At 37.8% G+C, this 15,501-nt stretch overlaps 1 pseudogene; it reads left to right on the top strand.

The window, feature by feature from the left end:
• Positions 1 to 12,720, top strand: part of LOC116787833 — a 32,276-nt pseudogene extending 19,556 nt beyond the window's left edge.
• Positions 12,721 to 15,501: the final 2,781 nt, after the last annotated feature.

The following is a 15,501-nucleotide window of genomic DNA, read 5'->3' as shown; positions in this document are numbered from 1 at the left end:
GATGGTTGTAGTCTTAATATAATGAAATGTGCACAATGAACCAGTCAAATAAATGACTCTGTCATTCAGCATGGATAATCCAAAACACTTTTAAACTGACACACCTTTAAATCTAAACCTTAGTTTCATTTATTTATAGAAAGCACCTATCAAATAGCAAGCTGTGATATTTAAAAAAATCTGTGATTTCTGTATATTTATGATTTATACAGATTCACCAAGATATTTTATATCAGTTTTCAGTCTGTTTCAGACACTCAAAGTCTACTTAGTTATCGTGGTGTAGGGAAAATCAGACATAAAGAGTGCAGAGTAGGAGCAGATTTTTTTTGTTTGTTTTTGGTTTTTTTTTGTTTTGTTTTGTTTTTAATTAGCTGTGTATGTTTGCTTAGAATAGTTAAAATTCTCTTTGTTCCCTACCTCTCTGTTTAGACCAGGAGCTTACATTTACTGTGAAAGGATCACATGAAGGAAGCCAGAAGATTTTGCTGGACTCTGGTCCCAGCCTTCATATCATCATGTTTCACTGCATCATAAATGACCAGACAAGACTGGATATTATATTGCCAGAAGGGGTAAGTTCTATTTCTGTCTGTTACCATTAACCTCAATGAAATTAGAACAAGAAATTAATGTAATCAGTGAACTGAACTAGCCCTCTTAGCATGAGAAATTCTAGAGATGACAAACATTTCCTGTGTGCATACCCAACTCCTTTTTACATTTTTTCAGCTGGCTGATGGAAATGAAACAGAGAAGCCTGAGGTCCTTTCTTTCCCTTTGAATTCTCTCCCTTTGCAGAAGGAAATAGTACTAGAAGAGGTGAATGCTGTGAACCTTTCGAAATATATATTTTTAAAATGTGCTTAATATTGTCCTGCTAGAAATAAAGTTACCAAATAAAAAAATCACTGTGTAAAATTGTACAGCTAGTTATTGTAAATGATAAAAAATAGTTTGTCATAGTCACTTTTAAGGGAGCAGGTGTTAACAATAATTTTCGTAATATGAAAATCATTGTAAACCTACATCCCACAATTAGAACCAAGTGGTTTCAAGGAACAAAATGACTGTCATATGTACATGCATTCAAGATTTTTTTTTTATATTGGGGTAATTCTGGAATGGCTAATAATTAAAAAAATTGTGAGATTATGAACTTAATTCAGATTTTAATTTGTCTAAATATTGATAGTGGGAGTGGTTTTGTATGTATTTTTTTATTTTAGTTTAATAAGTTAACTTATTCCTGTTGCTTCTTCTAAGTGTGTGCACTGGTGACTGGTGTGACATGCAAACTTGTGGTGCACTACCTGCCCCAAACACACAGGCTTATAAGAGAAGAGAAAATGTGACTGGCTAATTGTTTGAAAAAAGTCCTTAACCTTATGATTTATTATTTAAAATCCACCTCTCTTATTCAATAGGCATTGCCTGAGCTTGAAAGAAAGAATGTTTTAAAATTTGGTGGTAATTAGTTTTACTTTCTCAATTTCTAGGATAATTCATTTTGCTTGTGCTTGACGACAAGAAAATGGTAAGATAGCCTCTTTTTGTCCTATCATCCAGGACTACTGTAAACTAATTATGTAGGTTTTTTCTGTGATAGATGGAGAGATGAACACATGCCACGTGAGTGCTTTGTCCTGTGCTCATGTGGTGCTTGAGGTGAGTACAAGTCTGCTACAGTTACAGGATTGTGCAGTTCAATATGAGTATGTGAGCCTTCATAGGTTTCTTCTGAGTAAATTAGTTTATTTGATGACTATGGTTCTTATATGTGAGTAAAACTGTACTACTCACATATTAATTTTATTTCCCGTTTATACCAACAGTCAGATTTGCATAATGACTGAAATAAACTCTATCATTCTTTAACTTTGCAAAATCACCAAAACAAACATAGGGCTTCTACCCCTTCTCCTGCTTCACCAAATAGAATGGAAGCTGAGGTCTGACCAGCTGCACCTCTGACAACCCACTTGCGGGGACAGAATTGCACCAGTGATAGGTAAAATTGAAGATGATGATGTTTTATGGCGTAGCTGAAAACTTCACATGGTTCACACCATCCCCACTACTGGGTGATATATAGAAGGGAATCAAGGTGGATTTTCATGACATGGGAGCACTTTGGGTAGGTGCAGAGCTACCTGTTCAACCTCAGACCATAACAAAATATATTGAAATGTGAATCTAGAAGACACAGATTTATAGAGAGAGCAGGACAAATTTTAATTTAAATCTAATACTAAAACAGTTGTTTGTTTTGTAGAGTAAATCAGTTGAAATTATTCTGTTTTTGAAATCACACTGTGGGATAAACCAAATTTGCTGGAGAACAGAGGAACAGAGGGTTAGGAGCATTAATCCTTGAAACACTCAAATTTCTGAAATATTGGTGAAAATAATATTCAGGACAGACTTTGCAGCCACCAGAGGGTGATGTGACCAAGAAGATTTAGTCAATATTTAATACTCTTTTCAGTAATGAGTGTATTTGTGTTGTTGAAGGCACATAACATTAGCTGCCATTTGATCGGGTTTGCACCTTTTTTTCCGATTTTTATTTTTGCTACAGTGCTTCAGTTTCTCAAGGGACAAAATTCCAGGTGTCTGCACATGTGAGAAAAAAAGAAAGATGGATATTCCTGTATATTTGCAGGATGAAGCTTGCAAATGCTTATCTAAGAATCTGTTAAGGACACACATGAAAGGCTGGATTTCCCAGGACAGAGGCTGAGCAGGGAGTGATCCTTGCTCTGCAGTTCAAGCTCCCTCATGTAACTGATTAGGACCATCACTTTAAACACTGTTATTGGGCTGTCAAAACTTGAGAACAAGTGATGATGGCATCACTTGAATTTTTCAGGATGTCATGGTGACAAACAGGAATGACACAGAAAAAAAATACGGCCAAAATTACCCCTTTTGGTGATCTTTCCCTGACTTGTGTGCTTTGTCTTTGTGTCCGTGTTAACCAGAAATCTAAAGTACCTTGGAAACTCCTCTTCATCCTGACTGCTACTCCTTACTGTCAGTAGACAGTTTTTCTTTCTTGTTTTTCTTCTTTCCTCGATCAATATGCAGACTTGGAACTAACTTGTTTTACAGATGATTTATTTTCTGATTACGTGCCCTACAGATCTTGAAATCAGCTATAAATGACACATGCATTGATTTGTCCCATTGTCTGTTCTAGCTCAGGAGATCTGGATGTGCGCTTGGGTTTTAGCCTGTGCAAGGAAGAGCAGGATTTCCTGCGGAAAAGGAAGAAATATGTTGCTGCTGCCCTGAAAAAGATTCTTAATTTGGAGGAGGATCTGAAAGAGCATGAGGCAAGCCAATATGGTCCATGGTAGCAACTCCTTTCCAGAAATCAGGGCCTGGCTCACAAATTCAAACCACAAATAAAAGCCCAACTTGATTAATGCTACTACTGTGGGCCAGGCCTGGCCACCCAAGGCAAGGCATGAGCAAGAGAAGCAGTGGCCTGTTAATGTAGCAGAGCAGAGGAGCAGGATAATGTCTTCACAGACCCAAAACTTCTTGACAGCTCCTCAATTCAGCCCAATCCTGTTTATTCTTGGTGTTGCTCATGGGTCTCAGGAGTAAAATTTATAGTGGGCAGACATGGGACGGCTGGGGGATGTTGCCTGGGAAAGAGTGTGCCTTATCTCAGTGACAGACACAAGGTTGTGGGCATGGCACATGTAAGGGGTTTTGAGAGGAAGAAGCAAATATTTTCACAGAATATTTGGAGTGGTTTCACAAAAAATTATTGGGGTGGTTTCTGCATCAAAAAAAGCTGTATTCTTGAGAAAACCAACAGATAGAATAAAACCATCAACCTGGAAGAGTGAATGCTACAGCATCATGAGTTGTAGATGAAATAGCTTATTGCAAGTTTAGCTGTACCACTATAGCTCCTGCTCCTGTCTCCGTAATTGAGTCATAAATTTTGTAACTGCTTATGCCTAGCTGGGTTGCTGAAAATCAGAAAAGTAAACATACGAACACCAAGAATACTCTTTAGCATTTTAGGAAAAATCCCCTCTACCTTGTTAACTGACTTACATTTGAACTGAAAAAAAAATTTAGAGTTTTAATTCATAATGAAAAAGTTACAAGACGTAAAACCCAGAACACAATTTTTGGAATTTATTCTGATTTTAGTTAAGATTATGAGATTTTTCCTCATTTCCTGGATTTGGCTCTGAAAGAGTTTAGAGTACCAAGACATCTATTTTTGTGGGTTTTCTGTGGTTTTGGGGTTTTTTAGGATGGAAGAATTGTTTTTTCATGCTCTGTTCATTGACTTTAGAATAACATATTCCTTTATGAAATTAGAAGCTAATACTTGAAAGATAAAAATAGACATTTTCCATAGGGTATGTAAACATCCACACAGCTCTAGATGCTAACGGAAGCAAAGGGTGTACTAGATCAGGAAAAGATTAAGAGAAGAATAGTCTGTCTCTTCAATTACACTTGGACTGTGAAAGGGGGGAAACCCTATCAATGACTGTGCTTCAGGATGTAAAGTAATTAGTAATTAGTGGCCTGCGGCCAGGAAGGTTTCAGCTATTGTGTAGTTTGGCTGATTACAGGGTGCTGTGCATTCTTCTGCAACACTGGTCATTGTTAGAGGCAGAATCATGGATCCTTAATCTGCTCCAGTGTGGTAAATCCTGTATTTTCCATGATGGCCTCTAATAATACACTTTGAGAAAAATTCCAGGGTGATGAGGTTGATTTCCATTTCTATATTAAGTAAACACCCTCCTGTCCGCCTCATCTGAGTGGATAAGACATAAGCCTTCCCTCTCACATCAGTCAGGTGATAGCAAACAGAAGCCTTTTGCAACAATCACACCCTTTTCATATGAAGCAACATCACTGCTTGTATTAATGCCTGCATTAATCTGATTTCTGCAGTAAGGATTGTTTGTCTCTAATAGGTGCATGGCTTTCTCTCCCTCTGCCTTACTGTGTTGAACAGGTGCCAGTGGTGGCCATTACAACCACAGGGGGAGGCACGAGATCACTCACTGCCATGTATGGCAGCCTGCTGGGTCTGCAGAAGCTCAACCTGTTAGACTGCATTTCCTACATTGGTGGTTTATCGGGTACCACATGGTGAGAATGACCCAAACAAGGTTTATGATTTCTCTGTTCAATGCTCTTGACTCTTTGTACAACACCATTGGCTTATATAGCACTTAGCAAACCAAAGGCATTTCCATTCTCCCCATAGTCTCCTCTCTCCTGGGACAAAGAGATAAAACATACTGATTAAGAGATCAATCATCACATTTGTGAACTGCTTTTGTCACCACACTGACTCAGTCTATGCCTGATATTTCCATATGAATGCTCTATTCCTTTTTCGTATTTTATCAACTGTTTTAGACTAAATGCAACAAATTTGTCTTTAGACTGGAAATTGAAGAAAGATGAGAAGAATAATTTATGCCTGCCACTTGTTGGTTATTTTCACTTCTATTTTGGATTTACAGTGCATCTCCCTGTGGTAAAAGATGTGTGGGGCTAGTGGAATTAATATGTCACAGGAAGCCCACCAAATGGCACCAAGTTACTGACCCTGGAGAAACTGCAACTATGGTTGCTCATTGTTAAGTGCTCTCTTCTTCTAGTGGGCATACAGCAGATGTCAAACTTAAAGTAACTAAGGTATTTAATCAAGTAGATTCTAGGTACCTTCTCTCTTCTATACCTGTTTGGAAGTGGAGAATTTTTTTTCACTGAATTGAGTGTTAGTCCTTTATATCCAAATTTAATGGTAAGTTTTTCTAAGGATTTCCCAAAATTCTTTTAACTTCTCTGTATGTATGTGGTCTGAGAACTTTGTCTGTGTTATGAGTTCAAGGAGACAAATAAGAATGGCCATACAAGGACATGTCTAAGGACTGCCCAGTTTTCTCACTGGTGCAAGCCATTAGCAGATACATGGAACTGAATGTAGGACTAGACCAAACTAGCAGTGACTGCTCCTTAGAATATTCCCCACCTTCCAAGAAATGAATTTGAGGAGGACCTGTGGAGCCTTTGTACTTAATATCCTTGGGTCTTGGGTTTTTTCCTCCCTTGAATTTGAAGATCATTTTTGGGCCTACAGAAACTTTTGTCATCACCAAACCAGGAAAGATTGGTGGTTTTGTTTGCTCTTGAAATGAGAGTATTTGAAATATGTTTAATTTTTAGTTGTGAATCCCACAAGAATTAAGGAACAGGTAAACAGGTTGCACGAAAGTTTTCTTTGATTGTTTTCTTCTAACCTTTCTTCAGGACCATGGCAAACTTATATGAGGATGCTAATTGGTCACAAAAGTACCTGGAGGATGCAATCAAGGAAGCTCGCAAGCAAGTAACCAAATCCAAGACCTGTTGTTTTTCTTTGGACTGTCTGAAGTACTATTATAATGACCTGATGGAGAGATCTAAAGAAGGACATAACACCTCTTTCATAGACCTTTGGGGGCTTGTAATTGAATCCATGCTACATGATAAGGTATTACTCCTTTTTTTTCCACAAACCTGTTGAACTTCTATAGCTACTAGGAAGAAGAAAATAAATCCTGGGATGCTATTCAGTACTACTAATGCAAATAATTAGTTTAGTAGTTGATTAAATATTATATATTCAGATCTATTTTTAAAGCACTACTGTTATGAAGAAAGGTTGACCTTGAACTGAAGGAGCCAGGGCATAGCAGTCAAAGGTGTTCTTTCTCCTTAAAGAAAGAAGATTCCTGAGAAAAAAATATTTTTAATCATAAAAAATCACTTTGGACATTAATATTCTCACTAGAAGAGGGACTTAAAATTTGAAATAATTTGGTTCTCTAGCATAAATGAAGATATGCATTTATAAAGTGACCTAGTATGTGACATATGGAGATGTTTCAAGTAGTGGGAAAGACCATTCTCTGAGTATGATATCAAGTTTTAAGAAAGAGTGATAAAAGTCTTATTACCTTAAAAATAGTATATCTTAAATAGTTTCCATCTGGTTTATGTTTATACAAGGAAGTTTTAAATTGTCATGTGCAGCAGAATATATTCTTGCATATGCATATACTTGCAAACTATCTTAAAATACAATAAATTCTTTGCTAAGACCCAGCCAAGGAAAGAACCTTTCCTTCCACTTGCCAGCATAATTTTTCCTGGAAATGTTTTTTGGGTTCTTTTCTTGCTGAATCTACAATCAACTTTTCTGCATATATCAAAATCTGAGATCCCATATAGGGTGTAGCTGCTTCTTGTGGGATATTTGCCAAGTTTGGAATATTCCATGGCAGGTATTTCTGAGCAATCCAGTGAGCTGGGAATGGGGAACCTGGATAAAGCTGATAATTCACACTATTTTATTTCAAGTGTAAGTTGTTTTTCACCTCGTTCCGTAACTATTTTAATCAAAACCAGAAAGATGAGCACAGACTTTCGGACCACGGCAGGCAGTGGATAATGGTCAAAACCCATTACCCATCTATGTGGCCATCAACCTCAAGTCCAACTATAGTGCCCAGGCATTCAGAGGTAATGGTTATGATTTAGATTTCTTAACAACTTTATAATTTAAGTAATCCAAACTTAAATAATATGCACATAATCAGCTTTAATAATACAATAGTTCTTTCACTCTAACTGCAAAAACACCCCTCAAACCCCAAACAACTATTAACATTTCAAATAATAATGACTAAACTAAACCAACCAACCAAACAAATATTAAGTGTTTAGCATTTGAGTTCTTTATATTGCCAGAATTTAACATGGTTTTACCATAGAAGATGTCCAAGTCACCATTTATCCTGTCACAAAAACCTTGTAATAAAACAAATTCTTATGATGGTTCCACATGGTCTTGTTTTGCACAGTGAATGGGAAAACTTTGAATTTTTGGGTCCAGTGTCAGGAAAATCTCCATTACTATTAATTTTCATAGTATTTGTTTAATATGAGCATCTGAATACATGATACCAAGTGAATACTGAGCTCTCTGTCACTAGAGCCCTAAAGAGAACAAGTTATACATGAGCAATACATACTTCTGGGTAAGATTAACTGCATTAAGAGGCCAGAGCTTTATGCTGTATCACATCCAGGGACTGCCCTCCCATGATGTGGAAGGACCTTATGGCATCAGTACTGCAAGCAATACAGATACAGCTATAGCTGGTGAAGAGCATATTATGAACTAGCCAGTGTCTTTCTCATTATTGCTTTCTAGTATTCCTCTGTTTAGCAATAGCTAACATATTACTGCCTTTTCATGGTCTGGCTGCTGTTACCATAGAGTGGCTGGAGTTCACTCCCTATGAAGTTGGTTCCTGAAATATGGAGCATCTATTCGCGCCAGGAACATTTTGGAAGTGAATTCTTTATGGGAAGGATGGTGAAGAAGCTCTCAGAGACTCGAATCTGCTATATGCAAGGTGACTATGCCTAGTGGGAAAGGTGGTCTACTTGAGAGACACCTGGCACTAGTGAGTTCATGGTCTGTGGTGGGCAGAACTGGAAAGACATCAACAAACAGCTTGAGCTGGTGCGAGTTTACATTAGCAGGGACATACTTAGGAAATATGCCGTGAAGGTATCCATACAGACAGAAAGGAAGTATCCAAGTGGAAGAACTGAAGGTATGTATCAATTAAAATTCTTCCAAGGCTACTCCATCAATCAGCTTCTATTCACTTGTTCATATTACAGGCATGTGGAGTAGTATATTTTCCATAGATGTGATGTATGTCTGGAATTTGGCTGTGATCAGAGGACTTATGGTGCAGATGGACCAGAGACAGAGTAAAAGACATTGGTGAGATTTTTAATTTTTTTTCACCACCAGTATATATTGCTTATATTGTGTGAAGATGTCTAATGCATAAAGAAATATCGTCAAAGTCCGAGAGAAAAAGATGAAGAAAACAAAGTAGAGATATCAACTATGATTTTTTTTCTGCCTGATTTAGAACTAAATTATGCTTCTTTGGCAAAGATGTTCCTTTTTCTAAAGGTCACAGAGACACAAAAACATTCCCCAGCAGACATGTAGAAGTCATGTATAAGAACATATCTTAAGGTTGTTAAATTAGGGTATGTTTCTCCTTGGCCGCTAATAATGCGTGTAGAGAAAATAGCTCTTGCAGAGGGCTGTTTTCTTAACTAAACTGCCCATGGAGAAAGCTCGCTCTTGCTATTAATTGCACGGGGAACCTGGAGTGGCTGGTCTCTAAGGTAGCTGATATTGCAGCTGAGTGATATTCACATTCAGGAGGTGTCTTGTTCAAAGGCCAGTGTTGTCTTTCTGTATGTTTTGGGACTCATCTCTCCCCTCTATCACACATTACCATAGAGGCGGGTATCACTTGAGGAAGTCTAGAGTGGGAGTTGGGGCTGACTGCCTGGCAGCCCACTGCCTGCAGGTATTTGTCATTTAATTCACTGTCTAATGCTGAGTTTTATTTGGTAGCCTGGACCTTAAGGCTTATAACTATGTTTGATTTACCTCTTGGGGCGAGGGGAAGGTGATTACTGTTGGTATTAGTCACTCAATTTTTTTAAATATTGATCATTTCAGAAAACCATCCTAAACTTAGAACTTCTCCTTTCTGTCTTGCAGCAGAAGAACCCTTTCTGTCCATGAATCCCTATGAAGTGGACACGTGTCTATTCACTCCCTCGAGCGTCCTCTCCTCTGCTCTGCGAGATGTCTTAACAGGACGCCCAACCATTGCACAGTACCCCAATTTTATCAGAGGCTTCCAGTTGCATAACAAGTACCTGGAGAGTGAAGGATTTTCTACCTGGAAAGGAACAGTAACTCAGCATGTTTTTAGTAGTATTCTAAGGAGGTTTAGGTTTGGAAATCATTTAGGTTTTCCAACAAAGAGGAAGAGACGAGGCTGACTTCTGACATTCCACTTCTCCCTTCTACAATCGAAAAACACGTAGCCAGTTTTGAATAGCATTTCAATTTTGGGGTGTGTGTTGAAGGGGAAATTGTATCTGATTGTATTGTGTTCCAGCAGACAAGTTGAGTTTAGCCTAAGGAGGCAGGAGGGATCTCCCCTTCAGGGCCAAAGCAGCTTATGGTGCCAGGAAGGAAGGAAGGAAAAAGCAGTAGTGTGTCATTCCTGTAAATCAGTACTGCTAGAGTCAAAGGAAGGTAGAGGCAAGGTGGGACAAAATTCTCCATTCTTCCTTTTTTAACTTTCTTCAGAGGAGCAGACAATCTTGTGTTTTATTTGTTGTAATGAAAAATATTTATGTTTCAGACACAGTGATAGACTCCTTACCAAATAAATTGATGGAAACAGCAGACAATGAACTCTCCCTGGTTGACACTGGCTTTTTCATTAATACCAGCTACCCACCACTTTTGAGATCAAAGAGGGAGGTGGACGTCATCCTACATTTGACATTACAGCGGAGGGTCCCAGACACTGGTAAGAAAGCCATGGTAGCTGAGATATTCATGGTGTTTTTGTTTCTAGAACTCGTCAGATAAAATGCCTAACTTTTTAGTATTGGAATGGGAATTAGATCATTAATATTGATTTATTATTTAGATCATCAAGCAATTTATTTCTCAGTAACTAAGAAAAATGTTAGAAGACAGTGATGGATTATAGGCATTTTAAAATCATCAAGGTCTTCACTGCAGTGGGTTCAAGAGTTTTGAAGAGCTGATACAGAAGTGTTCTGGTACTCTGATACTGATTTTGGCTATCCTTGTAGTGAAAGAGTGCAAAGCAAGACTGACAATATTTTAACAAATTAAATGAGAAATCTATGTGTCTTGGCCTCTTTATTCATATTAGTCTTAGGGAATGTACTGGCTGATGCCAGACGTGATTAATAATTAAAATTAATATAGGTAGTGTTGCATATATAATGAGAATAATATAAAAATAAACATAGGTTTATAGTAAATATAGCTGTTAAATTTTTTTTCATGAGGTCGTAAGGTATGTTGATAAATGTATTTGTTAATAGGGAGTCATTATCAAGCAATACCAATTATGGAGAGGACAGAAAGACTGGGAAAGTGGTAAATAATGAAGATATCAAGACAATGATACAGAATAATCTGGACTGATGTGTTTCATCTCCATTCTTGCAGTTTCTTTGCCTTCCCCTTCTGAAACCTGTTTCACTGGAATTATGAAATTAGTCCTGTGGCTTTTGGCTTCATTTTCAAGTTCAAAGAAAGAGACTGTTTTCTTATTTTGCCTAAAGCAATGTGGAAAATAGATAAGCTGCAATGTCTGGTGTGGTTATGGCTATTTCCATCTTCCCAGAGGAAGATTCAAGCCTTAAAATACTCTGTTAGCTACTTGCTGCTGGGATTTAAAATATCCAGGTCTCTGGATCAGTTTTGATTTTTTGTATTAATTTATTTATTTATTCATTCATTCAGCCTCTGGATCAGATTGCGAAGTACTTCTGGGGCAAGAAATTCCATTTCCCAAATTGAGATAAGTGAGGAAGACAGGGAAAACTTGAAGGAGTGCTATGTGTTTGAAGATGCTGACAGTCCACAAGCTCCAACAGTGCTTTTTTTCCCTCTAGTAAATGACACCTTCAAGAAATATAAAGCTCCTGGTGAGTCATCTGTGGTAGCAATTTTTAATAAAATTCTTTTTCCCAGTGAGTCCTCTCCATTTCATGTCTAATGTCTCCACTATCATATTTTACTGTTCCAATGTCAGCATTATCAGTCTCATCAGTGAAAAAAAACAAACCCAAACCTGTTCTGTGTCAGTATGTCTGAACTATCTGAGCTCCAGAAGCTTTTCTGAATACATTTGAGATGAGTATAGGCAATTATTTCACAGGAACTACTAGGGAGAGTACGAAGGTAAAAACCCCAAAATATGTATACCATGGGTGGTAGGTCCTCAACACAAGCTATTTTCCTCTACAGACATGGGCTTGTTATGCACTGCTGGTTGCAAACAAAGATGAGGCAAAACCTTCTGGTGGTTTTGGTGATAACCCATTCACCTGGGTTTTGTTCATGTATTTAAAAGTAGTCCCCCAGATCGAGGACTGAGCGGACAGAGCTCTTCAGTTTTAATTTGAATGATGTCCTCTGTCTGAGTGCAATAATTACTTCTGAACTTTCAGTGAGAGGGTTGTTATTTTATCTAGTACAGGTGTATCTTGTTCGCCTTTTGCTTGTGCTTTTGTGGTTTGGGTAACAAAGACTATGCAGTGGTCTAGCATTGCTGCAGCTAATGTTGTTCTGATTCCCACCTGTTTGGGTGATGTAAATGTCAAACGATGTAAAATCATATTTGGATACAGGCTTGATCCAGATGCTAAAGAATACAGTGCTACTAGGTTACTTTTACATCCCTCTGGCAAATTATATCTTTCCTTCCATCCTCCCTTTTCTACCTATAATTATGTAAATGACTGATAGGAGCCACATGCTGCAATAAAACCTTATTGGTGCATCTCCTTGTGGTTTGTCCCTCAGGTGTGGAACGGAGTCCTGAAGAGATGGCTGAAGGCAAAGTTGATGTCTCCAGCATCCTCTCACCATTTACAACAAGGGAGGTGTGTTTCAGCGAAGAAAATTTTGACAAACTGGTGAAACTGACTGATTACAATGTCTTGAATAACGAGAAGCTGATTATTCAGGCCTTGCGCTTGGCAGTGGCACGGAGGAAGCAGCGGAATTATTAGCCACCACACACTGGCTTTAACTTTCTGTATGATATTTCTTGGGTTGCCTATGGTTTGGTGAGATCAAGACGTTTGACACTTGCCAGTTATACTTGCAGTAGAAATCACATCATCCTAAGGACATGCTGGACTCCACCCTATTTACACAGCTGTTCAGGCAAACAGACTGGAATTTAGCAGTGGTTTCATACAAAACAAACTTCAAAGCAGCAGATTTGGTTTTAGTTTTGTTACCTTGTTACTTTAACAATTGTTATATATAGTTCATATAAATTATTATAATGTTGTGTAAGACAATGAAATATGTTAAACATTAAAATGTGTATCAAAACAGTATTTACATGGTGGGTTTTCCATTTGGCAGAACAGCAATCCCTCAAACTGGAATTTCTTTGGTAAATAACTAATCTATTGTACTGGTCCTGCTTATCTTCATTATTGAAGGTTGTCATCTCTGATTTGATTGTCTGTCCACTATGAGGTTTTTATTTAGCTGTTTTTCCTCAGTAATCCTTTAAAATAAATTTCTTAAGTTATTTTCACTATTGTAAAATCTATAAAGTTTTCACCACCAACAAAAAATACCCCTGGATTAGGTAATTTTTTTTTCAGGAGATAAACAACTGAGCTCCTATTCACAGAACCACTTATATTCAGCCTAAGCAGTAGACATATTGCCCAGTTTTACTTCAGTTTTCTCCTGGACTCTTTGCTCACTGTCCTATCTCACTCATCTTTACTTGCCTTGACTACTCCTAAAGGATGACCTTGCAATTTCTCCCAGTGTTTCATGAGGTGGGAAGTGCCTGTTAGCTGTTTGCATAGAATAAGGCAATGCAGGAGAGCCTTTTGAGATCCCTTCCAGACATATTTTTACATCTGTTCAACACTACGGACAAATAGTCTTTGCAGGGATTGTCCTGAAAGAGTGGTTTCTCATCATCAAAAATCCTAGAGTTTTTCTTGGGGAAGGTGGACTCTCACAGTTCTGCAACAGACAGATGCGAGCTCAGCCTTTCACAACAGCACCCTTGCACTGCGGAGCTGTGATTCATGAAGAGATTATTCACAGCAACTTGGAAAATGTTTTGGATTATCTTTCTTTTGTTAATAAAAGGCTCCCATTGTTGCAATGAACTTCAGACAGAGTCATCAGGGCAGAATTAGTGCTGAGATCAGAAGAGTCTTGACTATGCTCGAAGTGACAAATTAGTTTTTATGGAATGAAGTTCTAGGTAATGTATGGGGGAAAAAAACCCAGCTGACAGTGGGTCTTAGAAAAAATTGGGTGGTGGAAGAGGATGAGTGGGCAATGTTTTTCACTTATGAGCGTGTTCATTGTTCAGCTCCTGAAAAAACTTGAAGGGGCATGGTGTAACCCTGTTTTTAGGTACAGTATTGTATGTTTAAATCTAGTTATTATCCCTCCATGTGTGAGGCAGCTGTAATTGTGGTTCTGCTCCAATACACTAGATTATCAACTCATGTGATCCCTCTGTGTCCTTTCTAGAGATATATTTGAGATTAGTGTCATGATTTCGAGAACTTTTTGCTGGAAATGAAACAGAGCAGATGGAGGATGTTTCAGTCTGTTTCACAGGGGAAACTTACTGAACCACAGGATGGAAAAAAGCCAGGCAGGTGTAGAATGCAGCCCAAACCTGATTAACATGACTTTTCATTGTGCCCAGCTGGCTGATATGAAACTGCCTTTCCCTCTGAGAGAGTTCCTCTTGCTCTTCAGATGATTCTGCAGCTCTTCAGTTTCCCAGTGTTTCAATATCTTCTTTGAAACAGAGTGCTAGTGACTTTTTTATATATTTTTTATTTCAAGATCATCCATAAAAACATTTAGGCTTATAACTGAGCTTTTGCCAAATCTCTAGGAATATTTTCCTTCCTTTGACTGCTGCTTTTTGTAATCTGTTATTTAGCCTTCCTTAATGTGTTCAAATTTATCTGGGTGACACTTGTTGGATCTAGTTCTTAAGTTAGAATATCACAGAGTACCAAATGTTCTAGGAAATTAAAATTCTTTCAGGTCCGTGAAAGTGCTTTATCAATCAGTTTTCAATTCATTGCAAAGTGAAATGAAATTATTTTGAAATCGATTCCTCTGATAATTTTCATAATAGCAAGGATTATTTAAAAAACAGCCCTCAAACTCCCATTTTACTTCTTGTGTGCTCACTTCATGTATTCCCTCACTGAGGCAGGAACCACCTCATGATGTGTAGTGTCTGCACAGTGAAGCCTTATAAATGTGAAGACATAAAGAATACGTGAGAATATGAAGAATAATTAACATTAATTTCAACATTAATTTCACTCTCACAAATGTATCCTCTTGGAGATCTTGGAGATCACTGAAACACCTTAATTTGGATTGCAAAAAATAACAAAGTTTTTGAGAAAGTGAGTGAGCTTTTAAAGCTTTTTCTTTGTAAAGAAAATTCTATTACAGTTTCAACAGGTGACTTGGGAATTGTTTCACATGATATTTGTCACTGCAATTCTGTTTGGTTGAAAGACAGTTTACTGCTTAAGTTTAGAAGAACGGAATGTGAGATGGGGACAATAAAAATTCTTTCAGATATGTCTTTAAGCAAAAACCCACCTACCTCCTATAGGCCTAAAAACTACAAAAAGTCTTTTGTTTGACCATTGGTTTGTTCAGATGTTCTTGGCTAAAGAAGTTCTTGTTGCCCGTTCCTGGGCAGCCAGATGAACCTGCTGGTTCCAGTCACCTTCCCACAAGAGGTTGCAGTTGACAAGCTCTCC

The sequence above is a fragment of the Chiroxiphia lanceolata genome, chromosome 6, assembly GCF_009829145.1.
Source record: "Chiroxiphia lanceolata isolate bChiLan1 chromosome 6, bChiLan1.pri, whole genome shotgun sequence".
Classification (NCBI taxonomy): domain Eukaryota; kingdom Metazoa; phylum Chordata; class Aves; order Passeriformes; family Pipridae; genus Chiroxiphia; species Chiroxiphia lanceolata.
This window is presented reverse-complemented; position numbering and strand designations above follow the sequence as displayed.